Below are 19,437 nucleotides of genomic sequence, written 5' to 3'. Positions count from 1 at the left end.
TACCTCATGATCTAAAGTTTTTCTCATTCAGCTCACTTATTTTTTCTTTAATTGTTTTTGTCCTTTATAAGCAACGTATTTTCCTCCTTGCTAATGAATTATCTCTTAAGCCTCATAGCTCAATTCAACTTGATATATCACTTTAGTATGGAGTAGGTACCACTTTTTTCTGCATAATCACTGAACCCCTTTTTGCCATTTGTAACGAGCCTTTGAAGGTTGTAGAAAGTGTTCTTCTTAATCTTTCTTGCGAAATGATGAACTTAATTTATTGCGGTAGTTACATAGGTTTATACAGTGCACATCTAAACTCTATTCTTCCAACAATTTTCTTACCTATAAAACTTAATTTATAAATTTTTGGGTAACCCAACTATGATACCGGCCCATAGTTTTTATTTTTGTGAAATAATCATTGAAAGTGGCGGACTGATGCCACGTAAGATCATTTTAAATGGGATCATATAAAAACTAATAGATCATCTTGTATCACTCAGGATGTTCCTAGATTTGTGTGCAATACTGTCGCGCCTTTTAAAAATGGCGACCGTTCAGTGTTAAATGGCGAAAGTGCGCAAAAGAAATATGGACTATACCTACCTAATAATTTGATAGTCTGTGGGTTTTATAAGTTATTATAACACCCGAATAGGTAAATTTATTTTTCCAGGTTCCCAAACTAGTGATAATTTTTTTTGTTTTTATTGACATCTGTCACAAACACAACGTCATCGACATTTCTCTTAAATGACAATATATTTCATGTAATACATTATTTGGACTCAAACCAAATCAGATGATTCTCTTTATATATTTTCAAAAGAAAGATACTACGCCACAAATTTGGAGCAATTTGTGAAAACGGAACATGAAGGCGAAGATACAACTTTAAGCCACAGAACATATTTACGCAAGAGGTCAGTGGTAAATATATTGTTACTGCAATCAAACAAATCCGTCTAGAATTGGTAAGGCACGTAGTCCGGGCACTGTAAATATGATAAAAAAGATCTACAACTGCTCATCCGAAGTTACGAGACAACGGAATCAGAGCCGTTGAGATGTTGAGAAGATCTGTGCTCTCAATTGGAAAATCTAAATGGCAAAAAAGTGTCATTACACAGTAAATACAGTTTACTTGTAGTAGGTGTTACATAGTATAGAAACAGTGGGCCAGAGTTACACCGAGCAACAACTCGGGCGGTTGATACGAATTCTTAATACACAAAAACATAGTTGCCAAATGATATATAATATCCTTTAAAAATAGGTTATTAAAATAGAACTGGTATAAGTATGTAAGGTACACTTTTAATTTTTATTGCGTCAAGTGGTTTGAATATTAAGAAGAGTTATTAGGATGAATTAGTTAGGCAAAAATATAAAATATAATGTAAAAATATAAAATAATGAAAACAAAAAAAATGCCACACAGTGTAACTGTCTGACGTCTGACTGAGCCGTAATGGCTTTACAGAATTTTTTTCTTTAGTTTTTTTTAGTGGGGGTTGGATTTATATTTTTTTAGATTACATTTTACTAGTGTAAAATAATTTCATAGGGGTCCAAACTTTACTAAAAACTATAATTCCTTATTTATTTATGATAGTTTATAAACTTTTTTGGGAACTTTCACAAATATATTCATGGTAATACAGCATACTAGATATTAAGATGCACGTCATGCCTATGTACTTGTGCTTCTACTGTAAGTGATGGTATGAATGTTAATATGTCAAATATCAATGAAACAGAAACATATGCAGTGGACACTATACATGGTACTGTATCAGAGAATATTATAATGCGCTATGCTGGTGTGTAGAGATCTGTTATAACTCCATAAGCATCTTTGTGTCAGTTCCACTCAGAGATATTAAACTAAGAAATGAACAACTCATATCTAAAAGGTACATATTAAGGTGAAGTCGAGTCCGCCATTTATATTGAGGAAAGAAGTCAGCGTTGCCAGATCATCGCAGTCAGAAAATCCGTGCGCCGTTGTGTCAACACGAAAGTGTCATTCTATAGTTGATCCTTCTTAGTGCTGATGGTAAACCATTCGAAAGCTCCACCCAGTATGCTCCTAGAGACATTGTTCTTCCAACGAAACTCAATTTAAGTTAATTTCCACAATTCAACGGTCTTCTTCTGGTGTCGTACGCTACAGCGTGTAAGCCTTCATGCGGATTGGATTATGCGTAAGGATACTTCTTCCTCACTTCTTAACATTGTACTGATATCAGGTATATCGCACCACTTATGTCTATGAACCAAACGTGTTGTTCGCTCCGATGTTAAATTTTGTACATTAAATGGTTTTTACAAAATTATATTTGACGCCTCTTAAAATGTGGCCTTACGCTTTTTAATGATATTTAGCCCCCTTCGGGTATTAGCTTTTCTTAAGATGTCTTCATTTGTAAAATGGTCGACCCATGGGATTTTAACCAACCTTCTGAGGCATCACACTTCGAATGCTTTCTAACTAGAAACTAAAGTCTAATTTAAATTAGTTTGTTTATTTTCAACTATGCTTGCATACGGTATTATTTGCTGATTATCATTAATTTCGTTTTTGTGATGTTAATGTTGAAACCAAATTCCTATCCCACTGTATTAATATGATTTACTATTTCATGTAGTCCTTCTATACTGTCTGCTATGACAGCTGTATTATCAGCATATCACAAATTATTTATGCCAATTCCATTTATTTTGATACCTTTTTCATTCTGCCGTGCAAGTTAAAAGATCTTTTCTAATAAATGTACAGCAGAGGAGAGCGGATGTAGCCCTGTCTCACGCCCTTACTTATTTCTACTTGTCCTGTATATAAACCGTTGAAGAACCTGAATTCTAGCTTTTGATTCTCTTACAGCTGTTAGATCATCTTCATATCTCTTCCATCAAGACAAGTATATTCAACTGTCGCCATTTTAAAAACGTTAAAACCGAATCTCACACAAATCTTGGAAGATACTGAATCACGACGTCATATTTTTGACAGATTTGAATAAACAAACAATATTAATTCTGTCAAAAAAAAACTGCCAAGTTAGTAGGGGTTTTTACGCTACTTTTGAATTGAAAACTACTATCTACATTGAAAATTTGAACACAACAATATCAGATAAAAATCTAGGAATATACAAGAGTTTTTAAATGATGTATTACTTATGGCCATATGGTCCTATTTAAAAATATCCTACAAAATGGCATCCTCCCCCAATTTTAATGATTGCAGCACTTAAACTATGAATAGGTGCCTTAGTTCAGTTACCGAAATATGCATTAATTTCTGTTTTGGAAAATGGTTGTGGAGATCTTGGACGTGCACTCTGTACCTAAACTATAGCTACATGAACCTTGATCTGTTCTAAAAAGTATTTTACGTATTAAGTACATACTTATTATATTTTAGGATCATTTGGGCATATTTTTCTTCGAATATAAGTACGTAATAATAACGTAAAGTATATGTAATGTTAACGCAATTGGTACCTACTATTTTTAAACGTTATTTTTTACAAACAAAATAAATCTTCATGTCTTCATAAATTTCTGAATTTATTTTAGATGGCTATTAATGTAGTAAATATTTTTTTTTATTTTGAAACATTGATTCAAATAAATTACTGTAGTAAATGTATCCCATTCTTCTTCTTCTGGTTCCTATCCATTTCGGATGTTGGAAATCATATTGGCAATCATGACCTTGCTCGCTGCGGCTCGAAACAGCTCAGTTGAGGTTTTCTTAAACCATGTTCTTAAATTCCGCAGCCATGATATTCTCCTTCTACCGGGTCACCGCTTACCTTTGACTTTACCTTGCAATATAGACTGCAGCAGGGAGTAACGTATCCATTACCCAAAGATAACTCTTAGAAAATCAAAATGAGAAGAAGTTACAGAAATACCAGTAACACTTCCTACAAATAAGTAACGCGGAAGGGAAAAATATCAAGAAATATTTCTGAAATATGGTTTGTGTTGTGTTTTAATACTAATTAGCTGTTTGATTTTGCAATATTCTATGTCAATGTTTTTTTGTTGAGGCCGAAAAATCTTGAATTTAAATTAAATTTTAGTTATTTTAAGAGAAAGTTTTTTATATACTTTAAATAAAAATTTAATTTAGATATTATACTTCGTTTCAAAACGCAAAGATATTTAACGAACACTGTATGATTCTAATCTTCTTCAAGTGCCATCTCCGCGGCGGAGGTCGGCAATCATCATAGCTATTCGGACTTTTGAGACGGCTGCTCTGAAAAGTTCATTTGATGTACATTCGTACCACTTTCTCAGGTTGCGCAGCCATGACATTCTAATGATTCTAATAGGTGAGATGATTTTCTCTGCATTTATTTTCCACAATTGTAATACTCCTAGTTAACCGAATCTTAGAAATTATTCAGCATGAAATTTGCAATATATCCCAAAAATAGGTGATCTTATCCTGAATGAACTACTGAGACATCAGAAAGAGTTGAATTTTCTATTGGACAGTAAATTTTTGAGTGTTGTAATTACTTTCAACTTCGTTCTTTATTCGAAGTGAATTACCTATGTAAACTTCATCCACCTGGATTAATTTTTAGATTGTTGATCCACCTTTTTCGAGGTAGAGCTATACTTCATTGTTCCGTTGGCGATTTGTCTTGAGCGATTCTCTTAATTATTCTTCTTTCTTCCATTGTGCTAATATGTTCATTCCATATTTTTTTCCTGTTTAGCACCCAACCCCTAATATCCTCTATCCCACAGGTACTTCTTAAGTTGAGTACTGACATGCTCCGAATGACGACTCGAACCTCATCGCGGACGCGATCAACAGGCTGTTCGCGATGTTGGTACACGGACTGATCGCCGCGCCGCACCTCGTACCTACATTTTGGCGTTCCATCATGGACGTTGCTGCAGCAGCATATATTTTTATGCATTATTCAGCTAATGAAACGACAAATGCTCGTGAACGCAGATGGTGGCAAATAGAAATCTACAAAAGTAGAGAGATATATGGTGACAATCACTTACGCTTGGATTTGCAATTCAGTCAATCGAAGGATTTCGTCTACCGACTTCGAATTTTTGATCACTTTAGCCGGTCCAAAAATAGGTCGAAACTATACAAGATGGAGAAAAGGTAACTCTGTTCAAGAACGATTAGCAGTCACGATCTGTTTTTTTTTGCGACTGGAGATTCTTTCACCAGTTTACAGTACCTTCCCAATATAACGAAACAATCTATAAGTGCAATAATTCCGGAAGTATCGTTTGCAACGTTTTTTTATATTATATCTGGGATTTTTTATATCATATTACATCTCGTTTTCTCGATCATTTTCGATTAGCATTAAACTATTCTCCTCGATCCATTCCACCTTGATGCACACAACTGCAAAAAAAATATGTAAAGTACGCGGTTACATAATACCGTCTACACTTGATAACGCGACGTGGTTCGACAAGGCATTCGGAGCATGTCTGTACTTGGCTTTATGCTTTTACTTGGCTCTCTGTCTAGAAGAGTCTTTCCAGCTATGCCACGAAGTACCATCATTTCTGTTGTTTCAAGCAATCTTTTGTGTATGTCATTATACACCTTATAGCAGCTTTGTATATTCTCGATTTATCTCAATGCCAATGTTTTTATTACGCCATACTGTACTGTTCTCGTTGTTTGTTCTCTTACTTCTGCTTCAATGTCGCCATAGCCTGATGTCTATGCCTAAATATGTAAATTTCATCTCTTGCTGGATAATCGATCCATTCACCTCAAGGTTACATCTGGTTTACAGGTGTCTTTAATGTTGTCATATATTTTGTTTTAACGGCTGATATTATCATGTTGAACGATTTGGCTGTGAGGTTAAACTGATATATTTTTGTCTGTACACGTTTTACACACAAGATTTTATTCTCCCTATCTCTCATCATATATCCTCTCATTTTTCGCACTTTTTCAAGTATCTCATCTATTAAAATGGTGAAATAAATCAGGCTCCGTGAACCACCTTGACGAATGCCATTCCCAACTGGTGTTGGATTGGTAATTTCTCTGTTTATTTTAGCTTGGATTTGATTCTCTTTATATATGTTTTCCACTGTTTTGATTAAATTATGTGGAATTTGTTTATCGTAGGGGAGATGTATTATGTCTTTTAGTTGGAGACGTTCGAATGCCTTCACTAGATCAATGAAACGTATATATAGGCAGGCTTTTTATATTCTATTGATTTTTCAATTATTTGACTTTAGTTATTTGATTCGTTTCATCCAGTTCATTAACGTCTTTTCTTTTTGATCTGATTCACCCCCACATCTGTTTCTGTAGATCATATTATGTTGTTTTTCATCCTTTTGGAAAAGGCCAGCATTGGTTTTTTGCTTTCCACAGGCGCACCATTCTTTTCATAATCATTAATTACCTTTGGTGTGAATAGAATTACTTATTCTCACATGCAGAAACCGGCAAAAACTTATATGACACCATAGCCTAAATTGCACAAACTTCACCTGTACAACAAACGGTTGTGCAAATAAGTCACCGATACATTTGCGATCAAATTTCAAAAACTTTTAATTTTCAAAAAATGTATGTATTTGTCCTAAAAAAAGTTTGTTAGTCAGGACCTAATTATTAAGCATCTTGTTGCTCAGTGATTTTCAAACAATTTTGAATATATGTGCTATGTATAGTATAAACTACTTTGTTTAGAAATACGGCGCCGAATATTAGGTCCGATATATGACCTATGTACCTCATATTGAGTTTATCTACCTGAAGTGTCAAATAATATGGGTTCTATTACCGCTACAAACAGTAAACCATAAAATATTCGATCAAACTCACAATCAAATATTCTTAACTACCGAGAGTAATTTGCACAGTACTGCTCCTATATCTTCTCATTTAGTCATGATACACAACACAGATATATGCAGAGGAAGGTTCTACGCTTAAATTGGATATGACCAAAAGAAAAAGACATTTTTTTAATTCTACAGACTTCTTAAAACAACTTGTCAAAGTTGTCAAATTTCTAACTAATGCACAAAAAATTTCAGAAATATTTCACAATCAACGACTTTATAAAAGATTTATATAAAAACCTACAGGTTTTGTAAACCAACATAGTGTAGTGGAGGCTTATTTTGTAATATTTTTTTGAACGTTTACATTTTGATAGCTTTTCCTAAATCGGGAATTACCTTTCACAAGTTAAGACTATTCTAGATCTCATCGCCTGGCCTAATAAATGACTCATAATTTTTCTTTACCAATTTTTTTGGAGATTGAATTTAACATGTGTGCATATTATTTTGCGTCAACAAATAACTATATTCCATTCATTTTGGATAAATTTGGACAGCACATATATATGTACGGTTATTAAAAACTATATTATTCGTAAATAGAGTGGATATTATAAGACTGATTGATGATAAATGAAGTATACAATGTTTTATTTATAAGAAAAACACCCAACTTACACACAGTATTTTTATAAAGCGTAAATTTGAATGTGTCTGTAGTCTTACTTTAGGTTGTGGGGTATATTATTACAAATGCTTTCGCGATTATTATTTTACAGACTTTTTTTTTTGATCATATATGAAAGTATATCTTTACATTAATACGTAATGTTTTAGTACTTTTAATGAGTCATGAAATTGGTAAATAAAAATTTTTGAACTTTTATTACATGGTATAGTGACCTTTTTAGTCGATTTTAATTTAGTTAAATGCAATGAAAAGTCAACAACTAAACCACTAAGTTTTAATAGGAAGGAAAATTAAAAAATTAACTATTTTAAAATTTGTGTAAAAAAAACTTTTGTATTCTAAATATATATTCTAAAGTGTCTGTACTTTAGGTATCTTATCTTATGCTCTCTTATTTTGGCATCGATTCATGACATACATATATTTCTCTAATGTACAAAGTGGCCCTAAAGTCTGGAAACAGCCAATTATCTCGTAAATTGCTAGTCGTAATTGTACAAAATTTGAGGTACACCTATTTTGGGATACGGAGATTCCATATTTGATATTTGCAATGTTGCCAGGTTTGCCGTTTCTCTTATATTATTAGTAACTTTGGTTTTTCAAATTCATCAGCCTGTAAGTATATTAAGTCATTATTGGAATCTCCTATATAATACGAGTTCAACCATATGTAACACTTATAATTTTATGTAGTCTGGAAGGTCTTAAATACATAAAACAGAACAGTCTGGTAACGCGGTAATGGTATTTTCAACTACATTAAAAAGTAACAATTGATAGATTACAACATTTTTAACATAATGGTTACTTTATCAAATTATTCGAGATTCATCTATAATTCATTGCCTCAGCTCTGCAAGACTTGCTGGTTTAGTTTTGTAAACTGAATTTTTCAAATATCCTTAATAAAAATAATCTTTAGGATTGAAATCAGGTGAACGTGGGGGCCATTTATTTCTACCTCGTCTACCAATCCATCGCCCGGGAAATATCTCATCTAAATAACGCTGAACATTTACACCAAAATAAGCTGGAGCTTTATCTTGCTGAAACCATATCTGATTAAAATTGGCCCCAAACAAGTTTCTCAGTGTAGGTACAATTTCATTTCTAAGTAACATTTCGTAACTATCTCACGTTAAATTTCCTTCAATAAAAAACAACCCAATTAACTGAGTACCTACTATACCTGACCATACATTTTTGTGGTCTTTAAGTATCGTTTTTACGCATCCAGTGAGGATTTACGTCACTCCAGTACCTTAAATTGTGTTGATTTAAACTTCCACACAGTGTAAAGGTTGCTTCATCAGAAAAACATATTCTGGTAACGAATTTTCATTATTTCAATTTTATCCATCATTACCTCAGTAAACTCTAATCTACGGTCAAAGTCATCTTTACTTAATTCTTGCATTAAGTTAATTTTGTATGGTTTAAATTTATTCTTACGTTATACACGTAAGACTGAAGAATAACCTATATCATGTACTTGTGCAACCCTGCGTGATGGTGTATGTGGATCTTTAACAAAACTTTGCATTATATCTAAAGTTTTGTTGTCATTCATAACTCTTTTCAGTCTACCTGATCGGTATCTATCTGTTACTTCTCTAGATTCCTTAAATCGCTTTACAGTTTTTTGTACCGTCTCCTCATGAATAGGAGAATAAATAAGATCTTTTTCTGTCTTCGTACCCTCTCATCATTAGAATAGTAATTCGTTCTTTTTCGTTAAGAGCCATTTTAGAGAAGCAATTTATCTTGCAGAACTTTTCGAAACACAACTACTGTCAGTTTTAGTTAATAATGTAAATGGTGAACAAATGTCAAAATCACAGCATTCTACATTTAACTATTTAAATTTATTAAAATCTACATATTTTGCACTGTTTTATGTATTTAAGACCTTCCAGACTACATAAAATCATAAGTGTTGAACTCGTATTGAATAGGTGATTCCAATAATGACTGAATATACAGGGTGATGAATTTGAAAAACCAAAGTTACTAATAACATAAGAAAAACGGCAAATCTGGCAACATTGCAAATATCAAATATGGAAAATTTTGTAAAATTATGACCAGCAATTTACGAGATAATTGGTCGTTTCCAGACTTTTGGGCCACTCTGTATACATCTTTATTTATATCCTGTCTTGTCACTGCATTCATTCTCAGAAGCATTTTCATTTCATTCAGTATGATATATTTCATTTTGATAGTCTTATCACTGAGCACTGACGCCATCCTACCCTTACATTAAATTTATTAATATGTTTCATATTTGTTCTAGTACTAGTAACATTTTACATATCTTCCACAATTTTTTATTCACATGTTTACCACAAAACTTCTTGAAATATTTGTTTTCTTACTCCTGGCAGTTTTCATAAGGTCCCTTCTAATGAAAATTGAATATACCATGCAGAAATCGAAACTGATTTTCGGATTTTTCTGAGTTGAACCAGGCATGCTGAGAGAAGGCTAATGAAACGTGGGGGTCGCTTGATACCCAAAGTTGAGCTGTCCTTTTACAGAGTCGTGCTCATCTCATAAAATTAGCGACTACGACCAGAGTCCCTCCACTACAAGTTCTTTCGGAGGGGTTCATTTGCCATTTGTCTCACAAAAATTTTAGTCATCTAGTCTAACTGTTCTATCTTTCTTTATGAAGGGTTTTTATCACTTCCTTATTTGTTATTTTAGGTACAATTGCCATCACTGCTTCTGCTGTCAATACAAAATTAGAGGACACTGATACACGTGGATTATTTTTAGTTTATATGCTTTTTTAATTGAAATTATAATAATACGTAAATATTTTTACCGAAAAAATACTGCGAATAATATTAAAGAGATAATATATTTTAATTTGACGTTTGGATTTGACTTTTCATTTCATTTTTTGTTGAAAGCGATTAAAACTTGTAGTAAATATATTTATATAGAATCTAGTCTAATCACCGCTTTCTGTGATAACAGTCTGGTAATTAATTCACTGCACGGTCTGTGTCTGTAGCTATATCCGTGCCTTATACGAGATGAGGACCGCAACCGTAGACAGTGGTGTCATCTACTCTATGCCGTAGCGTGTGATCTAACCACTTTTGTGTTCTGTATAAATGTTTGAAATTCTAACATTAACCGTTAATATGGTACTGCGGGGATTTAAAAACAAGTGCTCTCTATTTAAAGGAAACTCTCACTGAGTATAGTTTAGATGATAAATACATTTTTTTTATAATTTTACATAAGTTGAGATAATATATCAGTGATTATAAAACCTAAATAATATTAACTAACAATGCTGTTGATCTTCTATTATATTGTTCTAGAAGTGGGAATATTTTTGGAAAATTGTAGGTAAGTTCTGGTTTATTCCTACATCTGTCTTGGCAATATTATTGGTTCGGAGGATTTTTCTAGTACAACCTTTAGTTCCATCATCCATATAAGTTCTTTCTTCTGACTTCCGGTCTATACGGTCTATAAATTTCCGTTTCATATTGGTTTAAGGAAGATATTTGTCTTTAAATGTTTTAAATGATCCAAGCTACTAGACACAAGGGCATATTTAGCTAATACGCTCCTGGGCTGTGTCACTTGTTACAGTGTTTTATGTTGAACGGTTGTTCAGTTAGAAGAAGTCCAAGAAATGAGTTAGATTACAGGTCGAGTATTTGTAAAAGGCGTTGCGCACTACGGATATATATTGTTTTAATATTCTACTGCTCATAAAACCATCATTAATCAAAAAACCTGTCTTTGTTGCCTAATGATGTGCAATTCCCAATACAAAAACAAGTATTGCCAAGGTCGTCACTTCCAAGACCCTGGCAAACCACGAGGTCTTAATCTGTTTCAAGACTATTCCTCTATACTTAGGTTCAACGTTGTTCGGAATCGACATTGAACTGCAAGTCCCATATATCTGTGTACACTTAATGACACGCAACACTGATTTTGCTCTAATTTCGTTACCTTAGGGTTCCCACGAATATCTTTTAATCATTGTTGTTTATAATCATATCCTCCATATTTTTGAAGTTTTTAAATTAACGTTGTTACCTCGTGTGATCAAATTATATACCTTCAAGTGTAATATAGTTTTCACTGTCCTCTTACTCAACCTTTTCCATATATCTCTGTCGTTCCATTTCTCGTCCTTCATGTTCCGTTTTAACATCACTTCGTTTACTTCATTTGTACCGGATCTTCTGGGATCTCTCTTCTATTTGCTGATTCTGATATATCCATAACACTTCAATCATTTCTCTTCTGTATATGTTCCATCCATCCTATGGCTCTACAGCTCAATTCGAATCCCGGCCTTCCTCAGCAAACCTCTCCACTCGTTATGGTTAGTGGCCATTCTCCTCCACGATCGACTGCCAAGGAGATTTCTGGCGTCCTCATCCACATTAACCTCACATCGCTTTCTTGTTCTTCCAATAGGTCTCTTCCAATAGGTTTTTTTCTCTTGCATCCTTATCGCACCCCAACCGAATCTGAATATCCTCAGTCGTTGACATTAGCTGGTTCTAAATCATAACAAAACTAAAAATCTTTCAATCTGGTACCAGAAAAGTATTTTTATGAAATTTTTATTTAGTACCTACTTTGAAAATCGGAAAGGTTATAGGAAAAGAAGTCAACATGACAAAATAGATGAATAAGACAATATAGATAAAATAAGTGACAAGTGCTTTACATAAAGGAACACCAAATACAAGACCAGAAAATAGAACCATTTAGTTTCTTTTTAAAGTTCATTCTCAATGACATGGTAAGTAAGCGTTTTCTATATAACCAGCATTAAACAGACAAAAAACATAAAGTTTCCAATATCAAACCATATATGTTTTATCATTTTCAATGTTTTCTTTGCCATACAATAGTATAGTGCAAGTCAAGATACAAGTTCTAATCTCTGTCTAATAAATCTTCCTACAACTATAATTACTTTAATCCCTATAATATCAAGGATCTTAATATGGGCCGATTATTGTATCATGGTCTGAAAGAGAGTTAAGAGAGGATTATAGTTGTACAACGATTATCAATATTAAGTCCAAGCTATAAAAATACTACATACATCTTAACTTACACTATACGTGTGTACGAAGTTAATTCAAAACTTCATCGATTTAAATTTATTTTACAAGGATCCGGAAATTAGTTTAAAATTTATCGAAAGTCGAATGTACACAACTTGGCCACGCGTCATTTAGTATTATGACAGTAAAAAATACTACGAACTATAAGAATAAAAGAGATAAAAGTATTTATGTAGAAAATAGTATCGAGATTTACTTCTACGAGAAAATTTAAATGAATTTTTTAATGAATGAATTTTTGTACATTCCGAAAATTAAAACTGTTTTTCAAAGCAGCGTTTTTTTAAAATATAAGTTACCATAAGAGTTTGGTAAAACTCTTATGGTAACTCTTAATGGTAAGATATAAAAATATTTTTTCTTCAAACGTCAAATAATGATGACATTACTTATCTAACTTGATCCTGTCAAAGTTTGATGTCTCCGCCGGCAGCAGTTTTTTTTTCCCATTTCTTTACGGCGGAGGGAAAAATGTTGCCATGGCAACAATATGAAACATGTCACAAAGCAACAATACAAATGTCATTAACAACAATTAAACATCATTTTTATTTATAGTAATATTAAAAGTACAATTAGTTAATGAGGCATTTTCAAAATTGAAACCGTGCAAAAATGTTCCCGACTCTTGATACGCATTGGTAATTGTTGATGATACTGATGGTCGAGAACAACTTTCAGCAATCATTCCCGATGTTGGCGAATCATGAGGGTTTTCTTATTGAATCCTCTATATATCCTTCGGCGACCGTGCTTGATTTCCAGCCCCCATGTCGTTTCAGGCATTCTAGATTTCCGCCTCCATCAATTAAAAGTGTTGCTGAAGTTCGACGTGAAGAGTGACCCGTGTATGCGCTTGCATCGTTTAAATTTAAATAACTAGCTACTTTTTGGGCTACTGCGCTGATCGAATGTATTCCCATGACGCTTCGGTAACACTTTCCATTTTGGTACTTGATAAAAAATCGTTTTTCTGTGAAATTTTCAGGCCGCAGTGATGCATACTTTTTATACAGTTTAATGTAGTTTTGACCAATTATCGTAAAAGATCTAATTTTTCGTGTTTTACTGTCTGGGATTTTGATAATTATTACATTTTCTTTATCCTCAATGTCCACAGTCTTCATTTTTACCATTTCGTCGCATCGACAGGCGCCGGTAACCCCAATTAACAAAACAATCTGAAATATTTTTATAATTTAGTAGAGTATACTACATGCTTTGCAATATAATTTTTTTACCTTTAATCCTAAATACAACTTATCTGGCGCTTCAAACAAAAATTTATCAAACTCGTCTTTAGTGAAAACTTTAGACTTCTTTGCAGTATATCCTTCGCTTGTTTTTTTCAGAAAGGCACGTAACTTTAAAAATTTGCTTATATCCACATTTTTTCTAATAACTAACTCGGATTTTATCATAGAGTATCGTGACCACATTGTAGAAATTTCCATTTATTTTCATTTTCCATTATATTAAAATATGCCAGTAAAACGTCTTCGGTAACTTGCCGTACTCCTCTTGTATCGCACCACTCTTGGAAGTGCTTGTACGCCAACCGATACTTTATTCCGGACTTGGAGAGCCCCAAACGTGCTACTGCATCATTAGCCGCGGACTCAATTTCGTTTAGGTTTTCCATTTTCGCACTAAATTTGCGCTTGCGGTTGCAACAACAATAAGCTGTCTTTAATAATTGCAAACAACTGTCAAACAACTGTAACCAGGGAGACGCAAATCCCACCGACGACTTAATTATTTTAATTTCTAACATCTAGACGACTTTGATAGTTGTCACAGTTAATTTCGAGTAAAAATAGCGTATGAATTGTACTATTTATGGTTGAAAATTACTACGTTTGAAGAAAAAATAGTATACTTTATTCGGCAAAGAAGCGACTTTTCTTGACTTGCCCTCTATTACGCGCCTCACTTCGTTCGGCGCGTAAAGAAAAGTCTTGCTCCTCCGCCTCATAAAGTAATATACTATTAAACATCCTCCAAATACTTTTGTACACGTTATTTGCTATTTTGTGCAGTACAAATTTTTGGTGAATAATTATTCTCGGTCATTATTTTAAATTTCTTTAACGAATAAAATTTATTTTTATCCAATAGATGTATTACAGGAATTTTCATAAAACACCTGTAGCGGATCTGTGATTTAAATTTAACCCGAAAAAATAAAACAAAACGTTATTTACATCCTAATTGTTTCACAGTCTTCAAACAAGCTGGGCTCTCTGTAGAAGCTGCATTCATCTCAAAATTCTGTTTCAGTTTTGTTCTACATGAATTGTTTGTATTTATTTATATTTATGAATGTACAGGAGGCAATCAAATAGATAGCTCAGCAGAGTGGCGTACTCATTTCTTTGTAAGTGTAGTAGGTACTTGATTAGAGCCACACACCAGCCAGAGAAAATTTTCAAACGCATTGGTATAAAATTCAAAGTAGGTTTACGAGACAGGTGAGAAATATCACAGTTCAATATCGTAAGTACACTTCTCAACAATTGATAAGGATCATAATTATTATTTCAAATATTTTAAAAGTTTGTTGAAGTTGTAGTCACATAAAATTGTGTTTACAAAATCTAAAATATCGAGATAATTGGCCTAAATTAAATAAAAATACTAATATTTTGTTGTTGGACCTCCTCGTGAACGAATTAAACTTCTGTAGTAGGTGTACTCTCGATACATGTATTTAAAAATTTTGATCCAAAGTTATCCATTTGTGCTTCACAGCTTCACTTAACTATTGAATCGTATTCACAGGATTATCTAACACATTTAGTTGTCGTCTTATAGCGGCCAGACATGTTCTATGCAGTTCATATCTGGCGACTGGACTGGCTACTCCATTCTGTCAACGTGGTGCTGTAATCTTTCGTTTACAATTCTTGCACGGTTAGGATGGGCATTGTCGCCAATAAAGACAAAACTTTCTCCGATTGCACCCGCAAATGGTACAATACTTGGTTCTGCAACCATATCTCTATATCTCTGAGCCGTGATCGTAGCATCTGTCAGAACCACTAAGTCGGTGTGGCCGTCAAAACAAATACCACTCCAAACGCAAATACAGCCTCCCCAAAAGCATTTGTAGGCACTCCATAATGTTCAATATACCTCTCTCCTCGTTTGTTTATTGGAATAGTTTATACGATCTAGACTCATCTGTAAATAAACAGTTTCTCCATTCGTGGATTGTTCATTACGGAGTCCTTCAGCCCATAGTCTTCTCAATCCGCGATGTTCTCTGGTTAGATGAAAATCTTCTTGCTCTTAAGCCAGTCATCTTCTAACGGTTTGGTTTGAAATTATTCGTCCAGTGGCGTTATACAATGCTCTGCTGATGCAAGAATCAGTATATGTTTTGGTTCTTTCTAGCAATAATTCGCATATATCGGTCATCAACAGGGTTGGTACTCCGTAGTAGCCCTTTACCATGAACATATGAGGCTACACCTGTGACATAACGATTGGAAGCTCTATTTACAACACTTTGTGAGAACCCCAAACGTTGAGCCACTTCACGTTGTATTAAACCTTCGTTGATCCACCTCAAAATCTGTTGCATTTGGAGCCAAACTGTGTTAATATAAAATGAAAATATACTACTTTAATATTCAACTTTTTGCTGATGATATATTTCGTTTAAAATTGATATGAAAGTCTGGGTAATAATATTATTTTAATTGTATTAAATTTTTACAAACTCAGACTATTTCTGGCGTAAAATATTACTTTGATCTTTATTAATTGTTGAGCACTGTAATTATTAAATGACATTGAGAGCAGGAAAGTTAGACTAGCTATTTTGATTCTATCTACTAGCTCGTATGCGTATAATAAGTAATGACTCTTTGTGCAACCCATTCATCGTTTGAATAAGTAATTCGTTACTTATCTACGCCCTTCCTCAGTTAGCCCCTAAATCTTCTTCTAAAACTCTGAGTATTATTTCTTAATCGGTATAGGAAGAGAAATGGTGTTTAGGTATCGGACAACGTCGAAAGACGTTCTAAACCGATGTATATATTATTTCTTAATCTATGCCTTCTCTACAACTAAGAGAAGATCGTCCTCTTTTTCTTTTACTGTAAGAGCTTAAGATTTATTTTATTAGTCGGTCTTTGAACATTTTTTCTACGTCTTCTACTATTGAGCTTCTTAATTTCAGGATTTCTCGTATTCTATAATTCGAATGTTACTCTCGGTTAGTCTGACAAACGTTTTCAAAAATCCATTTGCTTTTCCTTCTTTTGTTATTTTGACTCAGAAGTCGTGACTAATTTTGACGAAGGTTCTCGGCTACTACTGCAGCATCTCTGACCAACCATAGATGGTGGGAGGTACAGATTGAGGGGCACCTGGGACGTGACAGAAAGTGTTTCACACTTTGTTGGTTTCCACACTCGTACATCTCACCATTAGTTGTTCATTTATTCCCATTTACTGAGGTTTAAATACATAATTATTTACCGTTACTTTGTCAAAAAGATAAAGTAGTTTTTTTGATATACTGGATTAAAATTTATGTTTACCTACATTTTTTCTCGTACTTCGTAAACATACACCTACTAACCAGTATAATTTTTTGATTAATAAAATTTATTAATAATTTATTAATATATTCGAACCAAAAAATATAAATATATTGATATAATATATTTACAGTCAGTTTCAAGAAGATCCCTATTCCTAAAACAACTATTAACATTTTAATACCTTGAAGTAAATATCGGTTGTAACAGGCACACATTTACAAACATTTTAATTGGTAAGTAAAAAGGAAAATCGACAGACAGAATTTATGACACTGAATTGATATCCAAATTGACTTCCAAAAGTCAATAAGTTAAAAATAGATAGGTGAGCACAAGTTAATTGGCAACACGCACACATTCACTAACGAAACTTTGGTTTTATTTTCTTATAAGGCAAAAAATATGTATTTACAATAAGTGTTCAAAATGTTCACCATTTATCTCAATACACTTCAAATAACGTTTTTCCATCAAATTGATAATGCGAGCGAGCACCGTGACATCTTCGTTGATGATATTTATTTCGATTGTTATCAAATTTTCGACGTTTTCGATCGTACGCGCAAAAATTATGGTGTTAAGCATGGCCTACATTAAAAAATCCATAGAAGTGATGTCTTACGATCTTGGAATCAACGGTTCGTTTCCACCTTTACAAATCCATACAGAAAATGATGTTTTATCCTTCGAATCTGGCATCTTCATTCAAAGTTACAAGCAAATTTTATAAAAGCATAAGTACCTTTTTAAATTAACGGACCTGTCGAAAAAAGGGACCATTATTTCGTGAGGATGAGCATCGGCCCAATAAACGCAGTTGTGCTTATTTATCCTGTCATTAATCTTGAATTGTGGTTTGTTTCTGGAAAAATAGTCGGCTGCTCTCATGATTAGGTACTATTCGCAGAAATCAATGCGCGGCAGTAAGTCTTGCGGTTAGCTCAATGTATTTTATGTTAAGCTTAAACGATGTCTGTTTGGCAGAGAGGCGAGGGTTTCCAACGAATTGTTACGGGAATGCCGTGATATTCTCATTTGTACGCACCGAACGTGCTCGTCCACTACGCTTTGCATCTTCAACACTAATCGGCCCGTTCAAACTTTTTAGCTAAATCCACCACGTAACAGATTCGAAAAACGGGCATTATGCCATATTTCTATAAAATCTTCTTCAAGAACTTCAAATCGCGGTCCTGACGGTACAACTATTTTAACAAAAACACACGTTATTTCATTCGAAACACCACGATTAAACGCACGGAAAAACCGGTATTCGCTCGAGATCGAGTAGCGTACTGATTTATGACTTATGTCATATGCTCTGCCCGCCGTGTTGCTTGATAACGCACACTGAACGCGGGAGAGAGCGGTGGAATTCGCGCATGCGTTGTTTTCGAGGACGCCAGCTGACTTATGCCTACGCCTGTATTTAGCTTGTTGTTGAGGAAATTTTTTAAAACCGGTCATTAAAATATCCAAATATCCAAAAGTCTGTCAGCACTATTGAATAGGTAATGACATCCCAACATTATAATACAGCTTGTAATTATATTATAAATATAGCTATTATCAATATGCAAGTAATTTAAGTTTATTGTATTTTTTATATCATTAGTTGTTTTACGGCTGTTGGAGAATAGAGAAATCACGAAAGTTAGTGATAAATTTACACAAATTTTTAAGATCTACGATCTAAGTTTATTAAAATCCACTAGTTTACTTAAAATTTCAATAAATGAAAATTTTTACATCGTTTGGGATTTTGAACATTTAGCAAGAAAGAATCTAAAGTAATTTTTGATTTGTAGCGAGAGAAGTTGGTGGTAGAGGGATAGGATTAGCCTGTTATTCATTTTTTGAATGTGTATGCAGTAGCTTTTTTCGTAAATATACTTATATATAGGTAGGGTAGGTTCTTAGGTATATAGGTATTTAGTGGAGCTGAGTATTAAGTCCATAAGTAACTATAATTACCTCAATAAAGTTTTAAGTGTTTGTATCACTTGAAGAGCAACAAACAGCTAAATTCATAGCTATTTGCAAAACACCAAATGATATCTATTGATAAGTACTTATTACGTGATTACAAGAAATGTAAATTAACTGTATTAATTATATTGATTACTTGCAAATTGCTTTAAAAACTTATCTAGAAAACCTCATTCTCATAATAAGTTATTCCAACACAAATGTTTTATGATCTAAGTCTTATATTCTTGCTTACAAATATTTTACAATGAGTGGA

General features: G+C 33.4%; 1 protein-coding gene across 2 annotated transcripts in view; it reads right to left on the bottom strand.

Annotated features, from left to right (window-relative positions):
* The window catches only part of LOC140441268 (uncharacterized), a 208,824-nt gene that overhangs the window by 159,027 nt on the left and 30,360 nt on the right, over nt 1–19,437 (bottom strand). The gene's annotated exons all lie outside the window — the stretch shown is intronic.

Source organism: Diabrotica undecimpunctata, chromosome 5 (genome assembly GCF_040954645.1).
Source record: "Diabrotica undecimpunctata isolate CICGRU chromosome 5, icDiaUnde3, whole genome shotgun sequence".
NCBI classification, from domain to species: Eukaryota; Metazoa; Arthropoda; class Insecta; order Coleoptera; family Chrysomelidae; genus Diabrotica; species Diabrotica undecimpunctata.
The sequence above is the reverse complement of the archived record's forward strand: the minus strand, read 5'-3'. Positions and strand labels throughout refer to the sequence as shown.